Source organism: Nyctibius grandis, chromosome Z (genome assembly GCF_013368605.1).
Source record: "Nyctibius grandis isolate bNycGra1 chromosome Z, bNycGra1.pri, whole genome shotgun sequence".
NCBI lineage: Eukaryota > Metazoa > Chordata > Aves > Nyctibiiformes > Nyctibiidae > Nyctibius > Nyctibius grandis.
The window spans coordinates 71,816,336-71,834,716 of record NC_090695.1 but is presented as its reverse complement, the minus strand read 5'-3'; the positions used below and the strand labels follow the sequence as shown (position 1 = coordinate 71,834,716).

The window sequence follows — 18,381 nt, the reverse complement described above, 5'->3', positions numbered from 1 at the left end:
CAAAAGTTAATTCTCTGCAGATTACTCTCCCCTGCACACGTACATGGACACAAACACTTTTTTGCTGTCACAAGAAAGGGATGTTTGAGAGTGCTGTGAGGTGATGGGTTCAGATCCAGAGTTGTTTTCTTCTGGAGAAAAGACAGGGAAGCCATTTAGTGGAAGGAGAAAAGGCCCAAATTTATCTAGGGGGGTGGAGGGGAAAAGATGCTTCCCATTTCTAAGCCTTAGAATAATGTTGTCATATGACACTAATCCACACCTTCCCTATGCATGTAGACTATCTTTTCTCTCAGATCAACTCCAAAACTCATCTCTTACTAATCATCTTCACCACTAAACTTCTGAACTGTACATCATGGTCTTGTTTTTACTCCTAGAGTCTCATCTTCAGGCTTCTCCAGCATGACATCCATGGTTTCTTCTGAGCTCATTCACCCTGCCATGATCATCATTATTGTCAGCAATGTGCCCTTGTGGCCAAGAAGGCCAATGGCATCCTGGGGTGCATTGGGAAGAGTGTGGCCAGCAGGTCGAGGAAAGTTATCCTCCCCCTCTACACTGCCCTAGTGAGGCCACACCTGGAGTACTGTGTGCAGTTCTAGGCCTCACAGTTCAAGAAAGTCCAGGAACTACTAGAGAGAGTCCAGCAGAGGGCTACAAAGATGATCAGAGGACTGGAGCAGCTCTCTTATGAGGAGAGGCTGAGGGAGCTGGGTCTGTTTAGCCTGGAGAAGAGAAGACTGAGGGGGGATCTTATCAATGCTTACAAATACCTTAGGGGCAGGTGTCAAGAGGATGGGGCCAGACTCTTCTCAGTGGTGCCCAGTGACAGGACAAGGGGCAACAGGCACAAACTGAAACACGGGAAGTTCCATCTGAATATGAGGAAAAACTTCTTTACTTTGAGGGTGGTAGAGCACTGGAACAGGCTGCCCAGGGAGGTCACGGAGTCTCCTTCTCTGGAGATATTCAAAACCCATCTGGACACGACCCTGTGCAATGTGCTCTAGGTGAACCTGCTTTGGCAGGGGGTTGGACTAGATGATCACCAGAGGTTCTTTCCAACCCTAACCATTCTGTCATTCTGTGATCCCAAAGCCACCTTCTGGATCAGCCTGTAACAGCCATTGTACATGGCTGTGCATGTGTCTCCCTGAAAGACACATGTGTGTCCACCAAAGACACTTTCCTACCTAGCCCATGTGTTGCATAGATATGCTCGGATGCCATGGTGGTGCATCCGGAGACACTCCCCACCTACTGCATTTATGCACAGGCTGATATTCCTGGCTGGAACAGAAAAAACATGAATTGTGCCTGATTTCTGCCTTTCTCCAGTTATTCTGGAACAGCTGCAGAGAAGCAAAAAGGTATGGTCATGGCTTCTTCTTGGTTTTGATGCCATTATGTGCCCAGTTCATGGTGTTTTGCTTCACAAACAGAACTAGCTATTTTTTACCTACTAAAACCCTATATAAACACTACAGTTGGTAATCCTCATGTTTACAGAAAGAAAAAACATTGAAGCCTCAGAAGCTAGGCATAAACCTTACTGAAGTTTTGCAGCTTCTGAGGGCACTGTAGATGTTGTTTATCTCAATCCCATTTATAGGGAGTCTGATGCATAATTATTAAGCACTCAGCCTCAACAACGTGTATTGCAAAGTCCTACCTAGCACTACTGCTCTGAAATGTCTCATGCTAGCTGGTCAGAAAGCAAACTGTATTCCTAAATCCCTTGCAGTCCCCTTTGACATATGACCCTTCCCTTATTTTTGCCAGCCTTTCTTGTATTCTTACAGCAGCAGAAGAGACCAGCTTTATGGATAGTTGGATCTTGATAAGACTAACAGAGAGCAGATGTGATCTGTCAGAAAGAACCTGTGACATTTCCATGCCTTAGCAGCAATTTGAATTGCAGATTCAGACAAAGCAGCCTGTTGTCTCTGGTTTAGATTTTTATTTGCATGGAAGAGGCAACTTCTCAGGAATGAAGTATGCATATAAAATAGAAAGCAAATGGAGGAAAACAGGAGGTTGATCAAGATGCAAATATAACTGTCAATTCCATGCTGCTTTGCCTTAACGTACTTTTGCCATGGCACACCAGGCCTCAGAAACACATTGGCATGCTGCAATGATCAGCTCACTAAGCTGCTCCAGATGTGTAAGGGGTGCATTTGCTCCCCTCTGGCCATAGCCTGCCCCTCAGCCTGTCCTGGGACCTTCTGGAGGTGGGCAGTTCAGCAGGTGTAGAGCACGTTCTGCAGACAGCAGGTAAGTCTGGAAATCATTTCACAAGCATAAATGTTTTTATTCCCACGTCTGTCACAATTTGGGAAAGGATTTTGGTTTTTTTCTAATATCTGTGAAATCCTCTTTCCCTTAAGGGAGAACAGCAGAGAAGCAAGACAAACAGACCAGATTTTTTGGCTCTTGTTATAGTCTCTTTCTCCCTGCAGGCAGCAAAAGAAATGGCTAAGAGCCCTCCACATGGGGAGAGCAAAAGCTGTCATTTTGATTTCTCCTGGATGCGCAACTCAAAATGCTCAGCAAAATGCAGAGCTTCCCTGCGCCTAATCCCTCCCACCACTCTCCAGCGCTGACTAAAGGCTGCTGACATCCTTTCCAATGACTGACGACTTTCTGCCCGTGGGAGAGATTGGTCACAGCCCCGTGGATACCAGGGAACCTGAGACAGGGACCGCCACAAATCTGGTGGGGATCTTTGCAGGGTGGCACAGGAGAAGTAACTTCGTCAGGGATGGTAAATCCTGTCACATCCACTACTATTCTAGCCCCTCCATATTTAGAAGAGGGCTGCAGCACAGTCCTGTAAGGAGACACAGGCAAGTAAAAAAGACTGCATTAGTGCTGCTTCTTCTGCTACCACCCAGGATGGTTTGGCATGGCTGGCTCTCCCACAGTGGTTACATGGAAAAAGCCAGCAAGCCAGCTCCAGTGAGCTGGCCCACTAAGCAAACCATGGGATCATAGTAACCCAAGATCCTTCAGTCTCTCCAGGCTCAACACATAGAGGATCAAATACATATCAGGTTCATAGCTCACTCCCTGCTCCATGCAACAGCCAAGGAAGATGTCTCTTGCAGTCATTCATTGTCTAACTCATGGCTGCACAGCAGGATCTCCTTTGAAAGATACACCCAATCCTCACCGCAGACAGATAGTAACTTTATTAAATAAGGCAGTTTAGAAGAGGAGAATGAACCTTGCAACCTATGGGATATGCTTCACACAGGAAGAGTTACATCCCATATGCACAGTACATTCACCTTACTCTACAAAACAGGCTCTGGTATAAAGTACCGGGATATTTGTGTTCAGATTTCCCTGGAGACCATGGGTTTCCAAATAAGTTGGATGCTGCATTACAACTCTTTTCCATTGGGGCAGAAGGTGATACAATGAATTTAGAAACAAACCAAGAGTAACCCAGAGCAAAAAAAGAAAATGAAATCAGAGGGAGAACAGGGAAGGCTCATAATAAAAACATACCTCTTTGAAGCTACCTTCACATACATACTTTTCCCTCTAGCTGCAGCCATTTTGCAGAGCTTTATTAAAATAGCATCTCTGCAGAGAAATTACTTAAAAGAGAGAAGTAATAGATTTTTCAAAACCAATGAAAACAAACCCCCTAGAAACAATAGCAGTTTTCTTTCCCAGACAGGATTTCTTTTAATTCCTTTCTCATCTTCATCCATCACAGGCATGAGATGGATCAAACCACAGCAGAGGTCTGTGATGGTGCTGCCAACTGCCTTGGGAATACACGGGCCAGTCAACAAACTAGTTAAACAACCAAAGACACTGCTGCTAAAGCCCTGCAACCCTGAACTGGAAGGCAACAAATATCCTTTTTGAAGTGGGTAATGGGGCCGCGCTGAAAATGTGCTTCAGTGACAATTTTGTGTTGTTGGTTTTGGGCAGCATTTCAGCAACTTGAACAGGAGGAGGAGTGGGAGGAGGTGCAGTCTCTGTGGGCAGCTTGCTGTCTGTGGGAATAAAGCAGAGCAGATGCAACCCTTGTATGCAGCTGATCACATTTCCTGGCATGCTGAGATATTTGAATTGCAGATTTATGGCTCTTCCTATTTCTTTTTTGTTTTTTTTATTGAAGTGTCAATTCTGGGGAGGTTTTTTTTTTTACTATTTTTTGTATAAACTATATAACAGGCAGGAATGAGATGCAATTATGCTGGAGAAAAGTGGGAATACTACCTCTGCTTCCAAACAGCAGTGAAAATTACAGTTAGTACCTTATAGAGTAACTTCTGCACGTTTCCTTCCTCTGTGAGGCTGTGCATGAAGGAATTCTACCTTGTTTTTCCAATGATGAAGTGTTCCACTGGGTGTTGATAGATGTGGCCTTGGTTTTCCATAAACTAAATGTCTTCAAGTCCTCTAGGAGCAATGAGAGGATCTCAGCAAAAGCAGAAGTGGACCTAATTCATTGTCTCTCAGTCTTCATGGGCTTCCTCTCAAAAAAAAATAGTTTTATTTAGCATTCAGCACTTTCTCTCAGCTTGACATCTGGTTGCCAGATATCAAGACTAGCTGCCCTTTTCAATACCAAAGCAAAGTCCTAGCCCCTACAATGACTGCATCAATAAACCTATATCCTTGGAAGCTGGGTCCGGTCCTGTAAACTATGTGATCTCTGAGAGACAACTCAACAAGGCAGCATAAAAGTCTGTTTTATTGCCTTCACTGTTAAAAAACATGGTATCAGTTTCAGTGATGCCTTTCGTCAGAGATTTACTGCTTGAGTTTTCTTTCCCAAAACTCTCTGACCAAAAGCAACGTGAAAAACAAGAAAGCATGACATTTTCTAACACTTCGCAAATGGAGTTTCAGGGTAGGTTTCTGGGAACAGGTACTCGGATATCTAGGGAAAAAGGAACTCTTGCTGAAAGCTGAAGCTGTGTCATAGCGGGGTCAGTTAGCGCTACTGCTCTATGCTGCCCCATGACCCTTCATGGGTGTGACAGGCAAAATAGAAAACATACCAGCTATTGCTTAGCCACCAAATTTAACAGACAGGGTGATCTGCAGGTGATCTGAGACCACTTCTAGTCCATTAGGGACCACTAGAGGATGGGGCAGGCTGAGCCCATAGGACACACTGCTTAGCAGGTCTGTGGGAGCACTTTGAAGACCCTCTGTCCCATTTCTTGGGAGTGTGAAGAGAGTGACCCCTGAGTGAGACCACAGCCCTCAACATGTTTGCGCCACATGCACAACCTGAGGCATGGGAATGAACTTGGGAATGGAGAAGATCCAAAAAGAGGAAAGTGATTTGGTAAGGCAATTCAGAGTTTCATCTAGTGTTGTCTAGAATTGCTTGACTGCAGCAGGCACAACAGCCTTAACTTTCCCTGGGAGTGAAAACAGGTTTCTTTTCCTCAGAAGCCTGGAGTCAGAGAGGACTCATGGGTTTGCTTTTGATAAGGAGCTCTCCTATCTGAAGAACATACTATAAATATCCCAAGCAAAAGAGCTTCTGACAAGAGCAACAATTTAAAAACAAAACAAAACAAAACAAACACAACACAGAGCAGCTAGCTATGGTTCAAGCTGAATAAAAGCATCAAAACTGAACTCTGAATCTGACATTAATGTTCAACACAACACCCATTACTGTAAACATATTTCTTGTTCTGCCAAATTGGGATACTGCACCTTTGACAGGAAATCTCTCTTTGCTGGAGTTTCTGGCATTCTGCAAGAGCTCCTTCTAAAAGGTGGTTCATTCCAACATCCTTTGGAAAAAGATTAAGGGATCAGAGAGCAAAACCATCACAACCTCTGTAACGTTATAACTAAATCCCTTTACTATAAATAACAAGCTTTCTACACTAAGCTGGACTTGTTTGATTTCTCCTCCTGAAAGCTAGATTCTTGAGCTACTTTAAATCTTGTAAGCAGAAGAAAGCATGTTATTCTTATATTTCCCCTTTATTTAATGCCTCCAGACAATCCCTGGGACAGCACTGCACCATGACTCTGGCTTCGGACAGTTTAACCAGGCAATTACCGATTTTCCCACAGTTCTCTGGCTAATAGTATTCACTGCAGGCAGAACATAAATGCTTCATTGAGGCATACGGAGGAGGAGAAGAGGAAAGGAAGAAGGAAAACATAATTTTTCCAGATGTGCTTAATTCTCCCAACTACCTTTTGGGTCTGCTTCTCCACTACCTCCTGTCCTGTGCCATTAACATTTGCAGCAAGCAGGAGATAAGGTGCTACGGGAACAAATGGGCATAGTTTTCAACCTTTTTGACTGAGAAAAATTCTGACTCCAAATCTGAATGAATGAATCTGCCCCATTCATTAAAGCACATAAGAGGGCTGAGACCTGTTGCAGGCACAGCTGTAACAAATACTATTCTTGGCCAGGAATAGCAGGACTGTAGAAGTACAATACGTAACTGCAGTAACATCTCTCTTATATCTGTGTACACCCTCAGTAAAGCTATTTGTTTATGGACCATGAAAAATATCAGTTCTGACCTTCATCAAAATGAGCACTCTGAGCTGAGATGAAGCTAAGTAAACGATAACACTGTCATAGCAAACTTTTAACTTTTAACTTTTTAACTGTGTAAAAGTTACCAGCCCAACACATCCATTTTATCTGGAGGAGATTTGACTGGTTGCCACAGAGTTAATCCTGCTTTACAATGGCATAAGTGATAATGATCCCCAGAGTTTTCATAAAAGCTAGTGATTTGAATTCTGCACGTTTTTGTACTGCACAGGTGGGACACTCGCAACTGCATTATATCCTAGGCTTTTTATTCCACTTAAGATACCTTTGACAATCTAAAACTGCTCTGAATTGCCCAGATATACATTTATTTACTAAGAAGAGAATTTCTTTACTCTGTTAAATACCCAAGATATAGAAATAACAAAATATTCTCATATAAAAGCATTGCCATAAGACTGTACAAACCTATTTAAAATGAAACTAATAACGTTGATAAAATACTCTAGTTATTAAATAAATATAATTTGTGGAAGCTAGAGAACTGCTAAATAAGGATCAGCAGCTTACCCTTAGCTTTGACCTGGCCTCGTACGTGTAATCTACCTGTCCCTGATATGGTATCCTGTGAGAAGACACAACACGGAATGCAAACCACATTGTACCATGCTTAAATTTCATATCCCAGGCTGAGTTTTCAAAGCTGTCAGGAAGGGTGTGTATATATATGTATATGTAAAATTATAATTTTGTATATGTATAAATATGTGTGTGTGTGTGTGTGTAAATAAATAACACAACGAGCACAGAAAACTGTGGAAGAACAGCCTGGCTTTCACACAATCAAAGGCAAAGATACCCTTGAAAACTAAATCACTTGCTTCTGTAGTTTCGTGACTGGACACCTTCACCTCCCCACGATGCTTGCCCCTGCATGAAGTGGGAATGGCTGTCGCTTCCTGTCACACAAACAGATTCACAGACTTAATTAACACTGGAAAGTTTGTTAAGATAAAGGACCAATTACAAATGCAGCACAAATCACTCACACCCACACCCTCCCACTGTCTTTCCCACCAGCTGGACAGAAAGTGCTTTTGAAGCTGACACAAATCTCACACTCAGCAAAACACAGTAGTAAAGCTGCTTGCTCTTCATGGTGTCTGTCCTACAGGAACAACTTCAACTTCCCCAGCCCACCCCCTTTTTAAGATTTCTCAAGGTCTGAAGAGAAGAAAGAGGTCCACGACCCAGTAGAATCAATGTGGTGAGTGAAAGGCTGCCCCCACCTACATCCCATGAGTACAGAAATGATGCCAAAGCAGCATCCACACTGCTCTACACAGAGCATATCCTGTGCAAGGGAAATCTGAAGAGACTTAAGCTCCCCATTCCTGTCACAGACAGTTAGTGCCACCAATTTTCTCTAGGGTTTTTTTTACTGTTTTATAAAGCAAGTCTTTTTAATTCCACAGAATCTCATATTCTTCAGTGGCCAAAAGTTTTTGGATCTGGGGAGTGCTGTTTCACTTTTTTTTTTTTAAACTTTTCTTCTCTCAGTAAAAGCACTGGGGATGTATTTGCTGGCCTGAAGACACTTCCATTGTCCTGACGCCTTAGCAGAAGTTAGCCACAGCAGGGACCCCCAAAAACCAAGTGAGCAAAGCCCATAAACAGTTGTACAGCATGGGAAACCCTTACTGAAAAGTAAAGAGAAGAGCTGAGAACATCTGGCATCACAGGCAGTGCTCTGAATACTCCGCATTTATATTGCATATATGCACAGCGGTGATTGCTTAACATCCTCCACCGCCTCCTGCTAAGCCAAGAGCAGTAAAGGGCTTTTGTTATACCTTTCCAGGCTGACACTCCCCATGCAAAGGAGCATTGTTGTAGGCAGTTTTTCATCCAGTGGCCCTTCTTTCCCTGCTCACTGGTGGAGTCATTTTACTCTTCTGGTAAAATGTACCGCTGGAGCCTGCTTTGGGAATGGAGAGGAGCTGTAGAGGGGATGCAAAAAACCATTCCCATTTCAAGGCTCTTTTCCTGCTGCTAGAACAGGAGAGAGAGGTGTGACAGCTGCCCCAGTCCCCTTGCCCACCTCCTAGTTCCCAGTGAGTTGTTGGGGTGCTCTCAACTCATACCCAACAGCACCAGACGGGAGCACCTGCTGGGGAGGTGCCTGCTGTCACACAGCTGTCCTTCAGCTAGACCAAAAGTGTTCAAGCTGGGCTCTCAACCCAGTGTCCTTTCAGCTGCCTCCTGTGACTGCCACACATCCTGCCTGCAGAGAAAATTATGCAAACAAGCCTGAGAGAGAACGCAACAATGATTTTTTATATGTATATGTAATATTCATTTAATTATAACAATCACTTTGTTAAACAGCCTGAATCTGAAAAGGGGGAGAGAGGATGGAATCAGCGGATGTTGTGAGGGTTTTTTATCATCTTTATTTATTTATCTATTTGTTTGAAATATCAACTGAAATTTGAAATCTCTCACACACTTTGCCAGGAACTGAACTTGTTTTGTATTTGACATACACACTTTTGCCATTGGTTTCCAAGCCTTGACTTGGGAGGCCTGTAAATAGATGAATCAAGAATAAATTTTCCTTTTGTTGCTGTTCATGCTTCATGAAAATTAGTACAATATCAGCCTATTTCTCTGTTGTTCCACACCTGTGTAAACACCACAACAAGACACTGCAAGACAACATCTAATACCCAGCACCTCAGTGGTATGTAAGTACTTCACTTCCACTGATTTCTTTGGAAAATAGGTGATTAATACTTTGAGGGACTGGTTCTTACAGGGAAGACTTGAATCCAGTCTAATTTTCTACAGGTTCAGATAATTTTTTTCCTTTTATTTTGAGACTATAAGCTACAGCTTAGACGAAATTTAGATGAATGCAAGAGAACTGCAAAGCTTGCTCAAATTTTTCAAATGTGCCAAAATGAGCTTAAAAATGTAATTTGTGCAGGATCGCCTGTAGGCCTTCCACTCAGGCCTCAGTTAATATCAGAACATCTATATTCACCTCACAGTATTTCTATGTTGTTATCATTCTCTTTGTTGGACCTAGCTGATACAAAAAACCTGAAAAGTAGGTCAGATAAGTAAAAGCCTATTTTAAAATATATAATAAGCAAGTATAAATAAGATTTGTTGATGCTTATGAGGAACTGCCAGATATCCCAATAAAAAACATTATTTCAATTTAATTGAAAACCAGAACTGATATGCAAGAAAACACAACTAGTCTGACATTAGAAATTCTATCTTCATATTTGTCTAGAAATTTTGGCAAACTCTTGGTGGGAGAAGCAAGAAAAAAATATTTCCCCCCTAGAGAATAGGGCTGTTGTCACGGTGTGGTCCTTTCTGTTTCTAATAAGGATCAAGGCTGCACCTTCACTGTATCTTGTATAACCTGAAACACCTCTGGAGTATTTGCAGGTGTAAAGCACAGGGGAAAAAAAACAACTTTCTTTGCTTCCTTGGAACAACACTTTGATGTGAAAGCATCTTCTTTTCAGACTGTTGACTGCCAAATTCACCTGTAGGTTTCTTCTGGGAACTGAATGGATTCTGGGATGCCCACCCCAAAACACTGCCTCATTCTCCACCCGCCTTCCCATCCTCAGACAGACATCAGCACTAAGACACCTGCTCTACAAAGGCTGTTAAAACAGTAACGGGCTCATCATAATCTACAGTCATCATCACGCAGCTGGGGTCTTCAGGCTCTGCCAGACAGCAGCATCAAAGCCATAGTGACAATAAAAGTTTAAAACTGAAAAGTTACCTCTCTCCAGAGCTCATGCTCATTTCTGGGAGACCTTGAGCCATATGACTTTATTCAAAGGTGTGTAGTGCCCAGGGATTCAGTAGTGAAAGACACCAGTTGTAAATCACGCGTCCAAACCCTTCTGCAGTGCTAGTGTCAGACCAGTATTGTGATCCAGCGGGTGTTTCATGACCAGGCAGATGTACGCTGGTGCTCCCAATGCACAAGCCAATGCTCAAAATGAAGGAGAGAAGTGACAATGTTTAGTTTTCCTGCTGTGCAGGATGCCACACCAGAGCAGGCAGTTGTTGCCTACAAACTGCACAGCTGTGCCCCACATCTAAAAAGAACAAAAACAAAGTAATCCACCTTTTTTTTTCTGTTGGTTAAAAGGGTTTGTGTGATTCAGAGATATTATGACACTGTCTCTGTTCCAGACTGTCTCCTTTGTCATGGGATCATGAAGATGCAGTTTCTCCGCAGGGAGAAGCACTGATGGCAATGTATTATTGAAGAAAAGCATAGTGCTTTGGCTCAGATGTTGATTCCCATTCTAAGGCAATCCTGTGACAATGTGCTAATAATACAATGCATTTTTTCAGTGTTTTGCTTCATTGCCCTTTTTAATAAAGTAGGGGAAAAAAACAGTAATGATAAATCTGCTCAGTGAATTAACTCAGGTGACAGTCCTGTTTTTCATACCCTGACCACAGAAAAGCCCTCTTGACCACTGGACCTTGCATCTGCTCCTACTTTGTGACTTCTTCTGTTCCCTGAAAGACAATCTGATCTGCATTGCAGGTGATCCTTTAATCCTCAGGTCCTACTGGAGCATAGCATTTCTTAAACCTGGCTTTACAGAGGCAAGGCCGTTCAGCATGATTTGAGGCTGTGAACACACATCATCTCCTGGCTACAAGCCTGCCTACAGGTTGCTGTCCCTCTGCCACCCCTGCTCTGTGTCACTGCCTTCTTCGAGTCTGCCACCTGAGGTATTGTGTGAGCACTTTCTATTTTAAACAAAATGAGCAAAGATCTACTTCTTACACTAGGCAACTCTCTTTTACTGAACTGCAAGAGCTGGGAGGGTCTCTGCACATGGCAGAGCCAGAAGACCTGGGGGAAAAGTCACCTCCAGCAGAGAGGTGCATGCAGCGACCCAGGAGAGGTGGGCTCCATTCCCCACCAGCAGAGGAAGGTGTGTGTCCCCTTTGTTGGCTGTCTTGGAGTTACTTGGTGAGAAAAGCCATCCTCTTCAATGAACACTGCAAGCATTTACTACAACTGATCAATGAACAATGCAAGCATTTACTACAACTGAGGAGCAAAGTCAGCCCAGAAGACAGAGGCAGAGCCCCACTAGTCTGTAGGTGTGGAATTACCACGTGGCATGAAACAGCACTGACACACTTTTGTTCTTGAGTCCCTTGTTATGACACTTAGACTGCACAAGGGTTTGGTGCTAGCTCTCACTGGGGTCAATAGGAAGCCTCTGATGCTCAGGCAACAGGGCTTCTGCCCAATTTACACCGATATAAATTTAATCTTCATCTATGGCACATCAGCTAGTAATTCCCCTCAGATGAAGTTCCTAAACAAGAAAGAAAGTGATAGATCAAAGCCACTCTGAAGAAAAATACCAGATTATATACTATCAGTTGATTTCATCACCTGCTCTTTTTGCCTCAAACCAATTAATTAAGTCATCAGTTAAACTGAATTACCTTCCCTGCCTCAGTAGCTATCCCTGGTGCAAGGCTTTTTTAAAAATCAAGGCACACATAGGCAAATTCAACAGCCATTTATCAATCAGCTATCCTGCTAGAAAGAGAAAGCAGGGCTTTGGCTATACTCCCAGTTTTATGGTCTTGTTTTTCCACCGATATTGAGTTAGACCTCTGGAACTGAGGACAACAAAAAGCTCACTGAGTCGGTATTTTGGTTCTGCTGCTTCTTTTTTTTCACATATTATCCCTGTTTTTCAGCTAGGATCCCACTCTCCTGCATTATTTGTCCAGTAGTTGGAAATTTGGCCATGTAAGTTATTTCCTTCCCAGTCCTGGAAGAAGTACAGAAAAATGTCTTATGCTTTTAGAAAAATCTTGCATATGAATGAAATTGATCTTCTAACCACCTGTTTCGCTTGTTTGTGGTCAAATGTACAAGAGAAAGAAAATCAGCACAGAGATTTTGCATGGGTCACTTAGCAACCAAGTACTGAGCACAGAATCAATTTCCATCTGGGACCAAAGATCAGGTGTTGGGGAAGGAACATGGAAAGAAAGATCCTTTGGGGCAGTTTGGGTTGAAATTGTTGTAGTGTGTTCCTGCAATGAAAGAGGGAAAAAGGGTATTTTTCCCACTTCTTTTCTTTAAACTTGTAGTAGATTCTGAAATTAGTCCCAGCAGGAATAACAAAATGCACATCTGAGAAAGAGGTTTCTATACTAACATGGGACTTCTGTTGGTTGTGATGGCTGAGGAGTTTGGGTTAGGGTTTTTTCTGAGAGTCCCAGCATCTTTTCTTAATCTTGGCATTTCAGGCTCACAAGTGCAGCCTCTGCTTGGAGAAAATTTAAAAAAAAAAAAAAAGTGGAAGCAGATTTTGTTAGCAAGATGGACAGTAGAGAACAAGAAATGAGACACATTATGAGGAGGTGGCACATTCAGAAGGCAAGAGGTCCCTCAGAGGAGCTCCTGTGAGCTCCAAGAGTTACAGGGCTTCCTCATCCATCCCTGCCTCTCTGCCCCCCTGGTGTAGTAGCTCACTAATGTCTCTCTCCTCTGAAATTTCTGCATTAGTCATTCACACAATATCAAGTGAAGTATGTGAGTAGCACTGCCCTGAAGAGAGGTGGAATATCAGAGATTGCTCCATCACACTGAAAGGTTATTTTAAAATGCTGCAAGTTTACACTTTCTGAATTGTCTTCAAATGGTTACAGCGAGTTGACTCCAGCACCAGCTCTTTGTGAGACCCTGGACAAATCAAGCATCAGCACTGCAAAAAATGAGAGGTGATATTTACTTCACAGTGACCCTTTAACTCACTAGACCCTTGGAAGAAAGCTGATGTATGTGCTGTGATTCAAACGCCCATCATCATTTTTGAAGATCCCCATATCTCTTACTCTGTGTTGTGAAACAGGAGGACAGACACTAAAAGAAAAGCTACCCTTAATTCAGTTTTGCCAAGATATCCTCATCACCTTTTTTAAGCAGCTCTCTTAGTAATCCCTTCCCTTTCATAATCTGAAAGATCCTTTTGATTCATGGCCCCTTTAACATTATTAAGAGGCTTTTCCCTGAAGGAAAAGTCTTTTTTTTTTTCCCCGACATCATTCATTCCAAAACAAATGGACCACTTTATATTGAGATTATACTTAGTCATTGGCTCTGGTACTGCATTCATCTATACTCTCCATCCCTAATACCCTTAATAAAACTCCTATTTCTGCATTTTTAATACATTTCATTTAGTAATTCCCAAAAAAGAGAAGAAAAAGTGGGAGAAAAAAGAAAGTGTATTCAGAGAAATGAATGTTAGGGAAAGGCATTTAATTAATATTTTTCAACTTCAATGATACAGAACTAGTTGAAATTCAGTTAACAACAGGGAATTATTTCTGCCTCACATGATTATCTCTGAGCATAACTTTTATAATTGTGATTGCTGGGAATATGATTATTAACTCCACAGATCTCATCACCATATCTGAATGAATGAATGCATTACACTGCCAACTTTTAAATATGTTTTGCTGTACAATATCCTGCTGACAAATTTATTCCGTTTCTGTAAATATGGTCAAAACCTCAGAATACTGTGGGTTATAAAACCTGAAGACATTTATAGGATTATTTGTAGCTTGTATCTAGGTTTCTACCACTTCTGACTTAAAAGTTTTGCATGGATTATTGAGAAGTATTGCTTTTAATCACCCCTTTTTAAGAGTGAGATTTCCACCATTATCAAGCCACTCAGGATTTACCCCAATTATTTTAAAATTTAAAAGTTTCCTTAAAATTAGTTTCAAGTAGTTCTGCAGTGCCATAATTAGACTGGATCCTCAAAAAGCACATGACTTACTCAATGTAGTATGCAGGCTGCAAAAGGTCACTCAGTCTCACCAAATGCAAACTACTCATCTGAGTCTTGAAAAGGGGACTCAAAGGAAAGATTTGCACTGACTGTCTCTGAGCACTAATTAAGGTGCAGGATGAAATTATAAATATTTGTAGGATGTCTCAGTTTAAGAAACATAATTTTTAAATGCCACCTGCTCTAGAACTGCCATTCCCTGGGGCAGGACGAGTGACATACTTTGTCTGGTAAAACTTACAGGTGTGCTACCAGCTACAAGTTCTGCCTGGAAGGTACATCTTGGCATCCTCAAGTTGTCCATTCCGTAACATCAAAACTTTCACAGTGAAGTGACCTCACGTCTGCCTCTCTGCTTTTACCAGGAAGGCTAACAGCTACATAGCATTTCTACAGGAAACAATCAAAATGCCATAGATGATGCATTTTTATTGATTTTTCCTCTTTTAAATAAAATCCAGCTATGTTTCAAAGCCAGCAACTCTTCTGAAATGGTAAGTGTGAACAGTGACTTTTCTGCTCCTTTTCTTTTATTTTCTTCCTTCCCCCTAACTTCATCCACATAGAAGAATTTGACTCAGTTTAGGTCATTGCAAAACTGCGTCTCATCAAAAGCCAGCTGCCTGCAAATTTTTCTCTGGTTCTTTACCAGTTCCTGCATGAACTTCAGTGTGTTTCTCATTATCTATCACAACATAACTGCTTGCACAGTTCAGTGAAGACAGATCATTCTGTGCGTATTCCACACCTTTGTACCGCCAGTTTTACTTATATTCAGTAAAGAAAGGGCTGGAAGATTATGATTTTAAATGGCAATCATTTTCTGTTTGATTGTGTATATGCTCTCCCACACCACTTCTCCTTGTAATAGAGAGGGAACAATGCAATCTGGTTCAGATAACTTTAGCCAGTTACTCTGGGCTTACTCCAGCCAGGGTTTCTTCTATTAAAAATAGATTGCTATGCAGTTCAGTGTCCCACAGGATCAGCCATTAATTCAAAAGAAATACTTGCTAGGGGAGCGAGGAGCAGAATGTAAGACAGTATTTTATTTATCTGACAGAGGTGTGATCGAGAGGTCTGAGGCCAGGGTGGATAGCCAGGCTCTCACGGTGGCCAGTTCAGCTTCTTGTGTGGCCAAACCTCCTTTGTTTCAATTTCCCAGCCTCTGAAGCAGAAGTGATACTCACTCACCACATCTACCTTACGGGTCCACTCTAAGATTAATCAATACCTGTAAAGTCCTTTGGAGATCCAAAGAGCCATGAGAAAACTAAGGACTAGGACGACATACAGACCTTTTCAAATACAGTGTTGCAGCTGAAGGTATACTTGCTAGACCTGGTGGCATTTTTATTTTCCTCTCCAAATCCATTTCAAGGAGCCCAAGCAGCCACATCACATAACAGTGGCTCTGAGATCAATGGCACTACAACAGGGATGATCTTGGCCCAGTGTGTAAATTCCCCAATAAGTCCTTTGAACCAATGTGAAAATCCTATTCTATCAGTGTTGTCTTGCCCTCGCAGGAACAACCTTAAATCTTAAGTTTTATGAGCTTGTGTTTTATGATCTCTCCTTCCCTGGCTTTAAAGCAGTAGTTTACACAGCCTTCTCCTATGGGTGCTCTCTGCACCACACGCCTTCCCTGGCTGGGACTCGCAGCATGCCTCGTCGTACATTGCCCCATCTTCTAACAAGAGCCCAGATGTGTGAATGTAAGGCAACACTGGACGGGAGGTGGGAATGCAACTGGCAAGTCATGACGTGAAACGTACAACACGTTATACCATCAAACAGCCACCGAGGAGCTGAGCCTGCTTATTCTGCATTTTGAGTGCCAGGTCTGCAATTTTCATTACCAATAAAGACCCAGCACCAGGTGAGAACTGTTTGCTGCTTGGACTGAGTCATGGTGGCAGCGCCGGACATTACATTCGAAAGCTTGACAAGGAAGACCTAAAATGAAGACAAACTCCAAAAAGCATTTCTGGATGGACTCTCGCAGCGGGGTGAGGCCCTCTCTCTGCTCCTTGCTCCTGTGCCTCATTGCTGTTCACTCCACTCCCAGCTGTTCTCCACACCACTCCTCGCTGCCTGCCAGCCCCTACCCCTGCCTGCCACCGCTCTCCTGGCAGCTCCAGCTGCCTTCAGCAGCCCCTGGAAGAGTACGTGTGAAGCTGAAAAGAAACACAGCCGTTTGCTCACAGAAGGCTCTTTGAAAGCTTCTGATGTCTCTTACAAAGCTTGCAAGAGACACCGACCACTTTTTCCCCAGAGTCTAAAGTTTGCACCTCAGTTGCTACCAGTTAAGGTGTCCGCTCACCCCGAGGACATTCATAGTTAATTGACCAAGACTTGTGTATGCTACTAAAACCACAAACTTTCTCTTTTCCACAGCAATGCCTTTCAAATGTAACAGCACAACACATACAGAGCAGCTGTGCCTCATGCCCATGTTTCTCACCACAGTCATTTCCGTTTCTCTCTGCTTTGATTTAATAAGGGTGAGCCAAGAGCCATTTGTCATATGGGATCTGGGAAGAGAGGGAAACATATTTTCACCTGTAGTCCTCTGGCATCAGACTTATAAATGTCATGAACTTTTTTGACTGGTAGGGCAACAAGGCAGCATTTTTAATTCAAGACATTAGCCATACAGCTTAGGTGACAAAACAGTGAGCAAATTGTATTTTGCAGAAGAAATGAGGGGATTAGCTGATTGCTAATAGTGAAATAAATTCTAGCTATTATTTCCAGATACTAGATTTAACACCAGTAAGGAAGTCCTTCACCAGTTAGAGGAAAAATATTTTATCACGTATCCTTATACAAAGAAAAATGTTTCTTGCTGCAATGAAATTCCCCCTCATAAAGCCTAACTGAACTGCACATTTCACTGGCAATGTGAGGAAACTGATCTCTGATTATCCATGACAATAATTTGGCTAATGTTAGCACTTTTAAGAGCCCTCCTGCAAATAGTTTGCCAGCTGCTGACATGCCATACGCACTGAGAAAATTAGCCTAATTACTTTATCTGCAGCTGACATAATTCCTAGTTAGTATATGCAGTTGTGTGAAATGCGTGTGTAATTTAGACCATGAGGATAACTGTGAGCACAAGTTACCTATCTGTCCAGGCTGACACCTGGGGCCCTTGCTCTCTTTGCATACCAAGTCTGTTAAAGTCGAGCCTGCTCTACGCTCCCAGCAAGTCTCATGCTGAATTTGATCTAAGCAGCCCAGGCCTTTGCCATGCTTTAACCTGTTTGGCAAAAGATCACACCACCTCAGCAAAGACCCTGCAAAGTAAATTCTGCACAACATTCACTCCCGATATTGTGGCAAGCTTGAAGGTGACCTTGCTTCCTTTTTCATTTACTCATTACAAACTTATTATACAAGTTATTGGTATGCAAGCACAGGCAACTGTCTCTATGCACTGAGGAATGGAAAGAGCTTCATAACATAACTCAAATAAAAATCTGCACTGTAAATAAATCTGCATTTGGCAAAGGAAAGATATACAGAACGACATGCCCAGTGTCCAATATGTATTATCTTGATGAACAAATAAGCAATTATCGAACACTTTTGAAAGCATTACAAATGCTACGAGCGACCCTACCTGACCAGCAAATTTGCTTTCAAGTAATGCAGACTACTAATCACGAATGGTGCCAATCTCTCTCTGGACCAAGGATCTCTGCAAGAAGCAGTCCTGTCATTTGGCGCATCGTACACTTTCTCTTTCCTCCAAGCTCTTTACTGAGCCAGTGACTCAGCATGATGTCAGAGGGCAAATGCTTTCCTGATGAGATTTGAAACTGAGGTCCCGACCTGCTGTGATAATTAAAGAACCTCTAGTGCTTTCTGTAAGTGCAGGTTTGTTTCATGGTTAAATTGCACTTCAGGCAATGACACAGTACTGGCTTAAATCTCCTCTCCGGCTCAAACAGGATA

The 18,381-nt window shown here is 42.5% G+C and overlaps 1 long non-coding RNA gene across 3 annotated transcripts in view; it reads right to left on the bottom strand.

Annotated features, from left to right (window-relative positions):
• Positions 1–18,167, bottom strand: part of LOC137676639 (uncharacterized) — a 64,764-nt gene extending 46,597 nt beyond the window's left edge. For all 3 annotated transcript variants that reach the window (XR_011050109.1, XR_011050110.1, XR_011050111.1), the window contains exon 1: positions 18,047–18,167. This is a non-coding gene — a long non-coding RNA (uncharacterized lncRNA). The remainder of the gene's footprint in view (positions 1–18,046) is intronic.
• Between the last annotated feature and the right edge of the window lie 214 nt (positions 18,168–18,381).